Here is a 17,075-nt window from a genome sequence, read left to right on the forward strand (position 1 = left end):
TCTGCTAATCAGAACCTCAGTGGTTATGCTCTCTCATTTCTTTCAAATTGTCACTAACAGGCTAGTGACCAATTTTACCAATTTACATTGGCTTACTGGAACACCCTTATAAATCCCTAGTATATGGTACTGAGGTACCCAGGGTATTGGGGTTCCAGGAGATCCCTATGGGCTGCAGCATTTCTTTTGCCACCCATAGGGAGCTCTGACAATTCTTACACAGGCCTGCCACTGCAGCCTGAGTGAAATAACGTCCACGTTATTTCACAGCCATTTTACACTGCACTTAAGTAACTTATAAGTCACCTATATGTCTAACCTTTACCTGGTAAAGGTTGGGTGCTAAGTTACTTAGTGTGAGGGCACCCTGGCACTAGCCAAGGTTCCCCCACATTGTTCAGGGCCAATTCCCCGGACTTTGTGAGTGCGGGGACACCATTACACGAGTGCACTACATATAGGTCACTACCTATATGTAGCTTCACAATGGTAACTCCGAATATGGCCATGTAATATGTCTATGATCATGGAATTGCCCCCTCTATGCCATCCTGGCATTGTTGGCACAATCCCATGATCCCAGTGGTCTGTAGCACAGACCCTGGTACTGCCAAACTGCCTTTCCCGGGGTTTCACTGCAGCTGCTGCTGCTGCCAACCCCTCAGACAGGCTTCTGCCCTCCTGGGGTCCAGCCAGGCCTGGCCCAGGATGGCAGAACAAAGGACTTCCTCTGAGAGAGGGTGTTACACCCTCTCCCTTTGGAAAATGGTGTGAAGGCAGGGGAGGAGTAGCCTCCCCCAGCCTCTGGAAATGCTTTCATGGGCACACATGGTGCCCATTTCTGCATAAGCCAGTCTACACCGGTTCAGGGACCCCTTAGCCCTGCTCTGGCGCGAAACTGGACAAAGGAAAGGGGAGTGACCACTCCCCTGACCTGTACCTCCCCTGGGAGGTGCCCAGAGCTCCTCCAGTGTGCTCCAGACCTCTGCCATCTTGGAAACAGAGGTGCTGCTGGCACACTGGACTGCTCTGAGTGGCCAGTGCCAGCAGGTGACGTCAGAGACTCCTTCTGATAGGCTCCTTCAGGTGTTGCTAGCCTATCTTCTCTCCTAAGTAGCCAAACCCTCTTTTCTGGCTATTTAGGGTCTCTGTCTTTGGGGATTCTTTAGATAACGAATGCAAGAGCTCATCCGAGTTCCTCTGCATCTCTCTCTTCACCTTCTGCCAATGAATCGACTGCTGACCGCGCTGGAAGCCTGCAAAACTGCAACATAGTAGCGAAGACGACTACTGCAACTCTGTAACGCTGATCCTGCCGCCTTCTCGACTGTTTTCCTAGTGGTGCATGCTGTGGGGGTAGTCTGCCTCCTCTCTGCACTAGAAGCTCCGAAGAAATCTCCCGTGGGTCGACGGAATCGTCCCCCTGCAACCGCAGGCGCCAAAGAACTGCATCACCGGTACCTTGGGTCTCCTCTCAGCACGACGAGCGAGGTCCCTTGAATCCAGCAACTCTGTCCAAGTGACTCCCACAGTCCAGTGACTCTTCAGTCCAAGTTTGGTGGAGGTAAGTCCTTGCCTTCCCACGCCAGACTGCATTGCTGGGAACCATTGACTGTTGCAGCTACTCCGGCCTCCGTGCACTTCCGGCGGAAATCCTTTGTGCACAGTCCAGCCTGGATCCACGGCACTCTAACCTGCATTGCACGACCTCCTAAGTTGTTCTCCGGCGACGTGGGACTCCTTTGTGCAACTTCGGGTGAGCACCGTTTCACGCATCCTCGTAGTGCCTGTTTCTGGCACTTTTGCGGGTGCTGCCTGCTGCTGAGAGGGCTCCTTGTCTTGCTCGACGCCCCCTCTGTCCCCTGACGCAATTGGCGATATCCTGGTCCCTACAGGGCCACAGCAGCATCCAAAAACACTAACCGCACGATTTGCAGCTAGCAAGGCTTGTTGGCGGTCTTTCGGCGGGAAAACACTTCTGCACGACTCTCCACGGCGTGAGGGATCCGTCCTCCAAAGGGGAAGTCTCTAGCCCTTGTCGTTCCTGCAGAAACCTAAGCTTCTACTGTCCAGTAGCAGCTTCTTTGCACCCACAGCTGGCATTTCCTGGGCATCTGCCCATCTCCGACTTGCTTGTGACTTTTGGACTTGGTCCCCTTGTTCCACAGGTACCCTCGACTGGAAATCCATCGTTGTTGCATTGTTGGTTTGTGTCTTTCCTGCAGAATTCCCCTATCACGACTTCTATGTCCTTTGGGGAACTTTAGTGCACTTTGCACTCACTTTTCAGGGTCTTGGGGTGGGCTATTTTTCTAACCCTTACTATTTTCTAATAGTCCCAGCGACCCTCTACAAGGTCACATAGGTTTGGGGTCCGTTCGTGGTTCGCATTCCACTTTTGGAGTATATGGTTTGTGTTGCCCCTATCCCTATGTGTCCCCATTGCATCCTATTGTAACTATACATTGTTTGCACTGTTTTCTAATACTATTACTGCATATTTTGGTATTGTGTACATATATCTTGTGTATATTTGCTATCCTCATACTGAGGGTACTCACTGAGATACTTTTGGCATATTGTCATAAAAATAAAGTACCTTTATTTTTAGTATATCTGTGTATTGTGTTTTCTTATGATATTGTGCATATGACACTAGTGGTACTGTAGGCGCTTCACTCGTCTCCTAGTTCAGCCTAAGCTGCTCTGCTAAGCTACCATTATCTATCAGCCTATGCTGCTAGACACCCTATACATTAATAAGGGATAACTGGGCCTGGTGCAAGGTGCAAGTACCCCTAGGTACTCACTACAAGCCAGTCCAGTCTCCTACAAACAGTAGAAGACACTTGTAATTATACTAGAGAATGGTTGGAGATTCCGAGAGAGGTGTCAGCTGGTAGAACGGTTACTGAATTCTCTGCTAACCCATAAGAGTCTATCTCTGCTCAGTGTTTTCTAGGTTTCTTTGGAGGTAACTATGAACTGAGACCATTTTGAGACGGATGAGGCACAAAGGGAAATGCAATGAGCTTACCACACACAGTTCTATTTATGGCCCTCTCAGTGGTGGCTCCGGCCTTTAACGGAGAATAAGGGCATCATCAATGGGATGGTGGCACTCAGTGTTCAAGAGAGTCCTGCCTCTCATTCCTTCCAAATTATATTTCTCCAGTAGTGTCCCCTTGCTGTTGCTGAAAATGTGATCTGCTCAATAATGGAGGGCAGAATACCAGAGAGCCTGAAGCAGCCATAGGTAGTGCCATTGATGAAGACGTTCTAAGTGAGCAGAGCTGATCCACATAACCTTAGACTGAATGTTGGATTCCCATCCTCATTAAAGTCTTTGAGAAGATGCTGACGAAACAGCTAACCTGACAACTGGAGGGCACATTTTACCCCCTAGGTTTAGGTCGTTTTGAAGCAGGAGAAAGTCTTAGTAAATGTCAAGGAAAAGGCTTCTGGAGAGGATGGTTAATTATGGTTGGTAACATTTGTAGTATTGTTAGATCTCTTGGCCACTTTTGACAGCCTAGACAAAGCCCTTTGAGATTGCAAGACAAGAATTGGTTGAAAGTTTGTAAATTCAAAAGAAATATTTTGGGAGGAAAATCCATAAAAGCTACAACAGAGAGGTGGTGGAAGGATCCCCCTGAAGGGAGCCATGTTTAGGAAGAGCCTGAAATCCCATCATCTAAGCTGTGGCTTGAGTGAGTGGTGGTCTGAGGTTTCACATCAGGGCCTGGATGTCTCTTAATTTATTGCACCCTACAAATTACTTGACTTGACTACTTAGGACCTCTTCACAAAAGCCTATTATTCGGTAGGTTGCACTCTAGAGGTAACATTAGTGTGTGTCTTGTTAATTCTGGTTCTGTGGAGTTAATGAGAATTGTGAGTGGAACCCTGAGCTTCTCAAGTGAAATGGGGAATGACTCTAGAAGCAGTAATTTTGGGTACAATTCACACAGAAATTCCCAATTTCACTCCACAGTCTATACCAGAGTATTCACTTGTTTTGTATCACCGAAGCCGCTGGGAGACCAAGAAAGGTCCACAGTGTTTCCATGAACTTTATAATTCCATTGGACCCAACTACACCTATCACTAGGACACTTGTCACCCCAAAACCTTTCAGCCGCATTAGGCCTCATCAGTGAAGTGCCCCCTAAATCTCAGGAGCACAGCAAGATTGGAATCCATATTTGGGCAAGCCAAAGTGACATAGAGTGAGTCAGTTATACTTGGTGCAGTAGCAGATATGTGCCATTCACAGACTGGCATCAGATAGGTTTAAACAAGTCAGGCTCTGAAGATGATATAGAAATAAGTAAGAAAGGGCTCCATCTTTACATGGGCATATTTGAATCTTATATTTGGAGGACAGACAGAAATGCGAGATTTGCATTTCTTGAGAAAATATTATTTTCCGTGTACCCTCCACCCCTATCAAGCACACTTGGCTCTGGAATGTAAACTGACAGGAAACTGTTGAAGGTTTCCAGAAAATGATGACAAACTGAGGTGCCCAGAGGCATGCGTAGGATCATAGGTGAGGATAGAAGGAAGTGGAAGGATTTTTCAACAGCCCAACCCTCCTTTAAAAGTCTGTGTTTGGTAGAGTTGCTGACATGTCAGGGCCTTATCCTTGACTTGTCTTCGTCAGAGGCCAGTTAGTAAGCGTAAATGTTTCATTTAAAGCCTCTCTGGCTCTGCGTAGGAGAACATACGCAGCATGAAACTGGCAAAATGATGTAGTAATTAAATCTTTATATGTTGAGTTACTAAAAACCATTGAAAACGAATATGTAATTACATGATTAGGAGGGTTACATACAAACAGTACTCCAGGCTTCACCTACAGAAGTTTAAACCATCAATAACCGTGTCCATACTCAAAAAAATGATTTAGATATATTAATCAAAAAGGTTTTTATATGCGTCTACATAACCCATTAAAACAATACACAACAATCTGTGTATACTAAAAGCACATTAACATTAAAATAAATTAGTAATCATATCGTAAAATACAAATGTAAAGCACCCACTCCTCTATTTTGAATCCTTGTGTGCCACTGCCATCAATCTAGAGAAGAGCCAGGATAATTATGAACTTAGACTTGCACCCTTTCTTTTTCAGTGCTGAGAAAAGTGTATCTTCAGTGTTCTAAATGCTAGTTATTCGCTAGTACCCTCTCAGCAGTACCAGCTCCCATAAATGAAGGACACAATCAGTACTTTCAGTGCTTTCTTTCTACTGGTAAGTGTTAGAAATGCGGTCTTTGGTTGACAGTCAGGTTACCCCCTGTTCAAGCAAGGACCCTCACTCTAGTCAGGGTAAAAGAGAATCACCCTCAGCTAACCCATGCTTACCCCCTTGGTAGCTTGGCAGAGCAGTAGGCTTAACTTCAGAGTGCTAGGTGTAAAGTATTTGTACCAACACACACAGTAACTTAATGAAAACACTACAAAATGACACAACACAGGTTTAGAAAAATAGGAAATATTTATCTAAACAAAACAAGACCAAAACGACAAAAATCCACCATACACAAGTCAAGTTATTAATTAAAAATCAAAAAGAGTCTTTAAGTAGTTTTAAAAACTCACTAGCGACTAGCGCTGCTAGTGTGAAAATGTACGTGGTGTGCGTCAAAAATAATCCCGCACGGGCAGGTGCGCGTCAAAAATAACTCCGCACCGCGATACTTCAGTCAAAAATCCAGCTGCACGATGATCCGAAAATCCCACAGCACAGGTTGTGATCTCCCAGCCTCCGTCAGCGATGCTGCGCGTCATTTCTCCAGCTCCGTGCATCGATTTTTCGGTCGCGTTTCCTGCGAGCATCGCTTCTCAGCTGCGGAGCCAGCGGCGTGTCGTTTTTTCAGCCGCAGATCGGATTCGCGTCAATCTTTTCCCCGCACAGCGCTCTGTGCGTCGAATTTCTTATCTTTAGGCTGCCAGCTTCTCCTTTCAGGGTCCCAGGAACTGGATGGGCACCACAGGGCAGAGTAGGAGTCTCTCCAAGATGGAAGGCACACAAAGTCCAGTCTTTGCCCTCTTACTCTGGCAGAAGCAGCAACTGCAGGATAGCTCCACAAAGCACAGTCACAGGCAGGGCAGCTCTTCTTCCTCAGCTATTCAGCTCTTCTCCAGGCAGCGGTTCCTCTTGGTTCCAGAAGTGTTTCTCTAAAGTCTGTAGATTTGGGTGCCCTTCTTATACCCATTTTAGTCTTTGAAGTCACCTTTCTTCAAAGGGGACTCACACCTACTTGTGAAATCCTGCCTTGCCCAGGCAAGGCCTCAGACACACACCAGGGGGTTGGAGTCTGCATTGTCAGAGGCAGGCACAGTCCTTTCAGATGAGAGTGACCACTCCACCCCTCCCTCCTAGCAGAGATGGCTAATTAGGAAATGCAGGCTACACCCCAGCTCCCTTTGTGTCACTGTCTAGTGTGAGGTGAAAAACAACCCGACTGTCAAACTGACCCAGACAGGGAATCCACAAACAAGGCAGAGCCACAGAATGGTTTAAGCAAGAAAATGCTCACTTTCTAAAAGTGTCATTTTCAAACACACAATCTCAAAACCAACTTTACTAAAAGATGTATTTTTTAATTGTGAGTTCAAGGACCCCAAACTCCACATGTCCATCTACTCTCTAGGGGAATCTACACTTTAATAATATTTAAAGGTAGCCCCCACATTATCGTATGAGAGAGACAGGCCTTGCAGCAGTGAAAAACGAAATTGGCAGTATTTCCCTGTCAGGACATATAAACCACATTACTATATGTCCTACCTTATCCATACACTGCACCCTGCCCTTGGAGCTACCTAGGGCCTACCTTAGGTGTGCCTTACATGTAAGAAAAGGGAAGGTTTAGGCCTGGCAAGTGGGCACACTTGCCAAGTCGAATTTACAGTGTAAAAATACACACACAGACACTGCAGTGGCAGGTCTGAGACATGATTACAGGGTTACTTGTGGGGTGGCACAACCAGTGCTGCAGGCCCACTAGTAACATTTGATTTACAGGCCCTGGGCACCTCTAGTGCACTTTACTAGTGACTTAACAGTAAAACAAATATGCCAATCATGGAGAACCAATTACATACACATTTTAAACAGGAGCACTTGCACTTTAGCACTGGTTAGCAGTGGTAAAGTGCCCAGAGTAATAAAAACAGCAAAATCAGAGTCCAGCACACATCAATAACCTGGGGAACAGAGGCAAAAAGTTAAGGGGGTCCACGGCAAGGATGAAAAGTCTAACAGTAAGCATTAAAACTGAGGGAGTAATCTTTTTTTGATATCCTGCACCATTTCTGCGGTCTACAAAATGAATTAGGAGAGGTGTCAGCACACAATGCTGTTTCAAGTCTTTATATACATTTTGGTGAGCCTATCCCAAGTGAACATGAGCCCATGCTTATGTATTTTACACTTGAAGTGCTAGCAATAGTGGTGTGGGGATTCACCTCTTACATACCTTATCAAGAGGATTCTCATGTGAGTAATGTAGAAAGAATGTAAACATTGAACCCCTGTGGTCCCTAAGCTTTCTGTGTGCAACCATTGACAATGCTAGGCTGGTTTCAGTTATATGGTAGAGGGTATTGGCCTTCACACTCTTTGCGGTTTTTCCAGTATCACTTAAGCAAGCAATTTACAATCCATATCTAATAATTGAATTATTCTATAATTTACTGGCAATCTTCAGTTGACGTTAAATAAAACAGAGTTGTATGCAAAGTTCCCTATCATTTGGCAGTCAGGTTCAAAAAGATTCATTGATACCCCATGGGACCAGAGAGCACCAGCTACTCTTTCCACTTTATATGACAACATCAAATCAATTTATCCTCTGTTATTATCAGATTCAAATGTACCAAAGCGACTGATATAACAGGGTGACTTTAATCACTGACATATAATGACTTTAGATGATCTCCCCACTGTGATGCGGAGATGCAGTCACCGGAATGAGGGATGGTTAATTCGTTCAAATAATTGATCAATGAAAACCCTTGTTGTTGGTGCCTTTATTGCCAATATATAGTTTTAACCATCAAAATCATGAGGGGTAATGATAGACAAGGGATCCAGCGTTACTTTGGTGCCCTCTTCAGACACCATATTTGTTGGTGTTCAATGACATACATCTCTTTAAAGGTTTGGAGCAAAAGGTGATGACCACTAAACAGTCCATGCATGAATGAAATTTTGATCCAACTTCAAATATCAAAACATATGTTCGATTCTTCAGCCAACATGTGTTTCAGAATTGACAATCACTTTCCCAAGGCATGCATTCCTGATTTACAGTTTTAAAATTAAAGGTACATTGATGGAGAGAAATGAGCAAAATGGTAACTATGATAAGGCTAACAAATGTTTGTTCCACCACATAAAGCACCTGAATGCACTTCACACGTGTTCCTAAAAATGGTTGGGGATACCTTCCGCCATTGTGTAACAGACATCTAAACACACAGGAAAACACAACAGATTAACATGATAAATATCTCACCTGGCCATCCTTTCCTAGAACACCTTATTCCATTTCAGTTCGAGTGGCCTGTACAGCTGCCAGCACCCTAGTGAACTCCAAATTGAAAAATAAAATATATTTGTCAAGTTAAAAGAGTGAGATCACCTTTCAATATGCACCTTAAATATTTGAACTTGAAAAGAAATTAAAAGAGGGAAATGACCACTGACGCATCTAGGCTGGAACCCTCAACCCTTTTTGTAGGGGTTCTGAGACCTTAACCAGTAGACCAGAGGTGACTCTTTCATAGGCAGAGTATGGAGTGAGATAGATTTTTTAGGCTTTGATGAATGATATTCTTTAATGGGATATTTCCACACAAATTGAAAAATAAAATGTATTTCTCAACTAAAAAGAGAAAGATCAGCTTTCTTTATGTACCTTAAATATTTGATGTTGAAAAGAAATGAAAGGAGGAAAATGACCACTTACACAGCTAGACGGGAAACCTTAACCCTTGGTGTAGGGCTCTGAGACGTTAACCACTAGGCCACAGGTGACTCTGTCCCATACAGTGACCAGAGAGTACTAAAACATGCAAATCACTTTCTCTCTCTCTCTTCCATTCCATATTGGAATAAAAGAGAGAGAGAGAAAGTGACAGCACAGCAGGGGAGCCACAAGGCCCCGTGGTCCTAGCCGGCTTTGCACATCCTGGGAGATTTGGCATTGCTCCCACAAATAGGGAGCTGCTTGAAATAGCAGCTTTCTTCTCGTAGGAGCAATGTTTTCATCTGTTCCCTTGCATGCATAATAGTACCCTACCACCTTTTATTTATTTAGTCTCAAAATGGCACCCTAAGGTAACTATAACTCACGCCTTCGCCATACACAGCTAATTACTCCACATATTTTATCACTGATAAGATCTTGTTTGCATCTTTGATATTATCACTGCAACATTTCCAATAAAATTATTGATAAGAAAACTGTGCATGGCAAGGGTGCAAGTTATTGTTATCGTAGGGTGCAAGTTACAGTTACTCAAAATAACTCTAACTATAACTGCTGAATCTCCATGGTTTTTACGAATAAATTCAGAACCTATCTTTGTTTTTTCATTGAATATATATATATATATATATATATATATAATATTACCTAGTGGTGACCACCACTAGCTAGTTATAGTTAGGACCTAGTTTCCATAGACCAAGTATTTTTTGTTTTGCCTGTAACTTTGGCGCCGCTTGACTAATCTTCACAAAATGTTCAAAACGTATACTTTGGTCAGTTCAGCTCCTGTCTTGAAATTTTTGGGGTGATCTGTCAAGTTCTTGAAAGTTTTAGGGTGATCTGTAAAGTGGGGGCAGAGAAAAAGGGAGGGCCCAAAATACATTTTCCCATTTCATTTTTCCATAGGACCCTTTGACACGCCTACAACCGGAACCACTCAATGGAATTACACCAAATTTGGCACAAAGCTAGATTCTGTTCCACAGATTACACTTTTTGTGGTTTGGTATGAATCCATGCAGTAGTTTTGGAGTAATTTAATGCCCAAAAATATAGATATCGAAGGACATGGATCTCTCTGTCCCCATGATGATATCTGGTTGGCTGTCAACACTTAAACAAGAAAGTGTTGGTAGCCATCTTGGGACTCGGTCCAGAAAAAAAATCCCCCAAAAAAGGAAAGGGACCAGGGTGAGTCTCCCTGATCCCTCACCCCTGGTGCTAGGGCTATAAAGCATTTTGTGAAAAAAAACCTAGAAGAAATCTGCAGGTGGATCAATGGAGTTTTCAGATTAAAAAAAAAAATGTGGTCCCTGCACTTTCTATTTTTTTAATGTAATAAACACGCAGGGGCTGTGCCGCCCCCCGCTGCCCCAAGGACCACCACCTCCCACGGCTTAAAGTAATTAACACATGGGGGGCCCATGTGCCCCCCGTTCCTTCAGGGATCACCACTTCCCCAGGGCAAAGATTAAAAATAAGTGAAGGGGGTCTGTTTCGGACTGCCTGTAGTTCCGGGGACCACCACCTCCCCGGGGCTATAGTTGTTGGCCCCCATCGAGGAGCCACTGATGGCCTCTCATGACCGCCACCCCCAAGGGCTGGCTCCTGCTATTTCCTTGGGGTGCCTACCAATTGGACATAGCTGGATATGTATTCACTCTCACACCCAGACCGACACTCTCACAGCCACTCTAAACCCCAGATAAACCCTTTGACACTCAGGATGGCCGCAGCCAACTCCTGCCACGCACAGACAAAGGGCTGTGTGCAGCGTGGGGTTTGGGTGGTTAGGGGGGTTGACCGCAGGTTCTGGCTGCAGACCAGGTCTTACAGGCAACCTCTGATGAGCAAGGGAGAAAGCTGTGTATGGTGCAAGGTTGGGTACTTATAGGGGGTTGGTATAAGGGCCTAGCTGAAGGCCAGGCCCTGTGGCCAAGTACTGCAGCACACTGCCGAAGGCCATGTGTGGCGGTGGTTGGATTAACGTATAGTAATGACAATAACTATATGTTAAAAAAAGCATAGAAATTCACTGAACAAAAACAAAGTTTACAGGGACGTCACAGTTAAAAAACTGAATTTTAAAAAACATGGAAATTCATTGGAAAAACAAATGGTTACGGGGACGTTATAGTTAGGAACACATTTTACTTTTACAAAACCATAGAAATTCACCAGTTATAGTTAGAGTTACCTCAAATAACTATAACATGTACTCTAAAGTAACAATAACTCACATCCTCGCCGTGCACTGCTAATTACCCCACAAATTAGGGCACTCATGACATATTTGATAACATCATTGATAATATCAACATAATATTTGCAGTAAAATCTATATTTAACTTAGGGCATGAGTTATAGTTACTTGAGGTCACTCTAACTATAAGTGGTGAATTTCAATTGTTTTGTACATTTAGAATGTGTCCCTAACTATAACATCCTTGTAACCTTTGTTTTTTTCAATGAATGTGATCCATTTTTCAGTACAGTTTTGTTTATTTTACATATACGTTTCACATTTTTTATTTTTTGTGAATATGCATAATATACATTTACCTACATTTACCTACTTTTATCTCCACAATGGTTAGAGAGGAAAGGGAAAAGTAAGTTTAATCACCTTGGCCTCCAACACCATTTCCAAAATGGAATATACTGGAGTGACAATAGTAAATGTAACCCTTTTAGTTTCCATCCCTTTACCTGAAGTTGTTTAGATTGAAGTTGGAATAGTAAAAGTAGTTCCTTTAATATTCAACACCTTCTGTAAAATAGTATAGATTGGAGTGGGAATAGTAACTGTAACCCCTATACTGTTCAACACTTTCTCCAAAAGGATTTCAATTAGAGTGCAAATAGTAATTGAAACCCCTTTAGAGTCCAACACTTTCCCTGAAATGGTTAAGATTGAAGTGGGAATAGTAAATGCAACCCTTTTACTGTCCAACACCTTTCTCAAATTTAATAGATAGGAGCATGAATAGTAAGGGTAACCACTTTATTATCTAACACCTTCACCAAAATTGTTTGGATTCAAGTGGGAGTAGTAACTGTAACCCCTATAGTGTTCAACCCGTTTCCTTAAATGGTTTAGGTAGGAGTGAGAATAGTAAATGTAAGCCCTTTTGTGTCCAACACCTCATTGAAAAAAGTTTACATTGGGGTTAGTATTTAATTTGTCACATGAATAGTTAATTTGTCTACTTTTTATGTTAATAAAGGTACACAATAGACTTTGTATTTTTCATTTTTGTCTTTTTTGAATCTTCATGGATACATTTTTATAGCATACTTATTTTTAGATATAGGAAAAATAAACATTTGATTATTTGTAAATGATATATTAGTAATTTGTTACATAATACACAAAACGTGAATTATATATAGACAATGTTGTAGAGGTGTAATTGTGTTGTGTTATTATGTTTTAGTACATCAAACAGTTAACACTTTTTTTTAAAGAAAAATGTACAACCTTTTAAGTACATTTAAAAAAATACTTTTTTTGATAGTATTATTGATTTTACACTTTACATAAGTGATTAGTATTTTTAGATCATTTTTCATATATGTTTACATTTTGTACATAGCTTAACATTGATTAAACATTTTAAAAACATGTTTATATTTAATCCCCATTGGTTCCAATAGGAAAATAGTTTTTTATTTTCATTTCGAGCATCCATTTTTACTTTCCTAACTTATGTTTTGTAATCAATTTGTCTCATTTTTTTAGTTAATTTTTCAGGTAGGCAGTCACAGAAAGGTGCTGCAGTTCATCAGAAGATGTTAGGTTTATTTATAGGGTTTTTGGGGTATTAGGGATTTGGAGGAGTAGCAGCAAATGGTTGTTAGAATGTAGATTTGTGTTTTTGGAAAGTTTAATAGTAGTTTTTGTGTTTTGTCGACTAGTCATTTCCGTTTGATGTAGGTTGTATTTGTTAGTAAGATATCATTGTTATACATTACATTTTGTTGTAATATTGGCTTTGCATGCCTTCACTGTTATGTTACATTTATGTTTGAATGCACTGTTATTTGTGGGTGGGATTGTCCCTTTTTCACAGGTTTGTGTATCTGAAGTGTTGAATGGACATTTGGATTTTGCCTTTTCTTAACTGAAAGAAGTCTTGTTTCTAGCAAACCAATTTTCCGAATTTTAATTTCCTTTGATTTTTTTGGTTTTCCCAGAAAGCTTTTTATATATATATATATATATATATATATATATATATATATATATATATATATATATATATATATATATATTATGGTTCCTTAAGAATTTGGAAGGCTTTGATGGACTTTGAATAGACCTGTGTCATGACGATTATATTTTTCTAAACAATATTTATTTTCTAATATGTTAGGGAATCAGTATTGTTTAAATCAGTACTATGTCAGTGATCCATGACATCTCTATACAGAGTAACTCTCCATTCCTCAACTCCATTTCTTCCACCTGACTCATTCTTAACCATGTATCCCACATGGCTACACCTTTTGTAAAAGAACATGTGCCACAAACCTTCTGCCGCTAAAATGTGCCATCCCGGCTTGGTGCGCCACCCACATACCATTAGAAGCCCCTCACTTGGTTCTGTAACATCTTGTACTCCAAAAAGAACAGATTGTCTTCCTTCCACCACTAGGTGAAATGTTTCTACTTTATTCAGTCCTTTAGTATGTTATTGTGACAAGGTTGAATGTCTACATTCCTATACTATTCTGATTTAGTCCTTGGTTAGGTTCCTGATGGGTTTCACAATCTCCTATTGGAAGATTTTATTATCTTTTGGAATTGCCTTTCTCAGAATAAACCTTCACATTCTGTGACTAATTGCAGCATTTTCCCCAGGTTCACACCAACATTCCCTACTCATACTAAAGACTTAGGGGCTCATTACGAGTTTGGCGGTCACAACGCGGGACCGCTAAATTTGAGAGAAAGATGCCAACGCCATGGCAGTGGCACCCTCGCCCTATCACAAGGTTTCAACCGGCCTGACCAGGCTGACCTGCGGAAACCTTGAAATAGAGCATTCCCACTGGTCTGACCGGACGGAATAGTGCTATAAGATAGCACTCCGCTCCCTTAAAGGACAGAGGGTGCCGACCAACACCCTCTGAATGCGCACTGTCTGCAAAGCATTCCGATGGTGCTGGGCAGGGGGGCTCCTGCCCACGTATTCTCTGCCAGCCTTTTCATGGTGGAGAAACCACCATGAAAAGTCTGGCGAAGAATAAGGTTGTAATCAGCAGGGAGGCACTGCGTTCAGCGCTGCCCTGGCTGATTACAACCAGGATCACCGTCACCCCGTCGGGATCATGGATCCTGGTGGAGATGGCGGTCTGTTGGCAGGTCCGCCCGCCAAACTCTTAGGGCCAGATGTATCAAAGGTTTTAACCCATTCTATGTTTATGGGAAAATGTGTTCATACATATGGCCCTTAGTGTGGCAGTCGGCCCACTACAGTTGCAGGGGTCTGACCGCTACCGCAAGTCTGGTGGTCTTGTGACCGGTTGCCTCATAATGAGGCCCTTAGACAATCTGTCCAGTTTATCTACTCTCATACTTGCATCTTGTCAAACCATCAAGTTCAACAATCCATAACACATATACATATACATACTGCACTATCTTGCTATTTAATTCCACAGATTTCTGATTTTAAAACCATGACCCTAGAAGGCTTACCATATATATTTTTTAAGCATTCCTAAGTGGAGCTCTATGCTCTGCAACTGGAATTCAAAGTCCTTTTGTGGTTGTTTTTATGTTTACATTTTGTGGGCTAAAATGTTAAAAGAATGACCCCAAAGCATGTGTTTGTTTTAATTATTTGTCTCTGAGTCTTTCTTTTAACATTTTCACCCCACAAAATGCAATAATAACAACTATGTTAAGACTATTGCACATTTTTTTAATGAAACTTTATTGAACATTTTTATGTTATTTACTATTATTAAACTTTGCATTGTGTTCATCACTGAAATATACACTAGATTAAAAATGATGGTGGTATTTGGAGAACTATGATAATAGGATCACTTTTCTATTTTGATGATGTGACTCTTGGGTAAAGTCAGTAAGTCTAAGTCAGTGCAGCAGGACCTGAAGACCAACTGCACACTGCATATGCCAGAAGGCTGATCAGGATGATTTGAAAGAGGAGTTTAAGAGAATGTGTTAGAAGGGCTTAATTGGGCATATATAGCAATTTCACTGATTGAATCCAGTGGTTTTTGGCTCACAAATCAAGTGGTAAAGTAAGAATGTGTGTGGTCTTTAGGGATTTGAACTACCATATGGGTGGACTGACAGCCCCTCTCTAACTTAATTGAAACGTTTTCCATATTTGAAAAGGCTATGTATTTGGTTGGCTCATGATGTTGCACAAGTGCCATTATTTCAGATTGATATCTTGATGCATGATATGGATAGGGAGGACCACAACGCTCTACTGCCAAATTTGACACTCATGAAGCAGGTGTGTGTGATGGTGGGTGTTGTAAACCTCAAGGTTGTTGAAGTGGAAGTAGAATATTTGGGTAATTCAAATCTTGGGATGGTGTGGGACCGTAAATGAAAGTTGGTGGAGGCAATAAAGGGAGCACTTTGTGCTGTTAACAAAGAGCAGCAGCAATTATTTTTTAGAGATGCCAAGTTTGTGGATCCAAGCAATAAGAGCACTGTTAAAGGAGGGTGTCCGTTATGAGTGGAACAAAGGATGTGATGTTTCTTTTTAAAAGTTAAAGAACTCTATTATGAATCATGATGTGCTAAAGCCATGTGATCTCCAAGACAGATCTGTGATTACCAGTGATGGTAGTACACATAGTTTCGTGCAGTCATCATGCAAGAGAAAGAGTGAATTGAGGGTGTTATTGCTTTTCTATGATGCTCAAGGTTGATGACAATATATATAATGTTGTTGAAGACAGAACTCTTCCTTGACCGGGCATAAGATAGTAATTTAGGACATATATTTTGAATTTTATTTTGCAATATGTATGGACCACAAACCACTGGTTAAAATGTTTAACACAAACAGAGTGTCTAGAGTGATCCTTTGCATTTCCACATGGTTATTTTATCAGCAAGAATTACGATTGAGAAGATGTATGTTTCTTAAGTATAAAACATTAATACCGATTGTCTGGACTAGTGATTCTAAACATGTGGTACGGAGATGCCTGAGGACAGATTATTAAAGTGTTAGACCTGGCATCCTTGGCGTGGTCTCCCCTGTCCTTTTGCCTCTACTTCCTGTGTTTTTGACTGTTTGCTGGACTTCATTTTTGCTGTTTTTTGGTACTCTGGGCACTTTACCACTGCTGACCAGTGCTAAAGTGCAAGTGCTCCCTGTATAAATTGTGATTATGATTGGTTATCCCGGAATGGCACATTTGATTTACTAGTACGTACCTAGTAAAGTGCACTAGAGGTGCCCTGGGACTGTAATTCAAATGCTACTAGTGGGGCTGCAGCACTGATTGTGCCACCCACTTGTAAACATGATTCAGACACTGCCACAGCGGAGTCTGTGTGTGCAGTTTTGCACTGCCAATTAGACCTGGCCAGTGTACCCAGTTGCCGGGCCAAAACCTTCCCTTTTACTACATGTAAGTCACCCCTACAGTAGGCCCTAGGTAGCACCAGGGGCACAGTGCAGTGTATGTAGGAGGTTGGACATGTACTAGTGTGTTTTACATGTCCTGATAGAGAAAAACTGCCAAATTTGTTTTTCACTATTGCAAGGCCTATCTCTCCCATAGGTTAAAATGGGGACTGCCTTTAAATATCTTTTAAGTGCAGTTTCCCATTGGAAGCAGATAGAGATATGGAGTTTGGGGTCTCTGAACTCACAATTTAAAAATACATCTTTTGGTAGAGTTGGTTTTTAGATTGTCTGTTTGAAAATGCCACTTTTAGAAAGTGTGCATTTTATTTCTTAATGATTCTGTGCCTCTGCCTGCCTGTGGAATCCACGTCTGGGTCAGACTGACAGTTGGGTTGTTTGTGAATTCCCTCTAGACCGTGACACAAAGGGA

The sequence above is a fragment of the Pleurodeles waltl genome, chromosome 12 (genome assembly GCF_031143425.1).
Source record: "Pleurodeles waltl isolate 20211129_DDA chromosome 12, aPleWal1.hap1.20221129, whole genome shotgun sequence".
NCBI lineage: Eukaryota > Metazoa > Chordata > Amphibia > Caudata > Salamandridae > Pleurodeles > Pleurodeles waltl.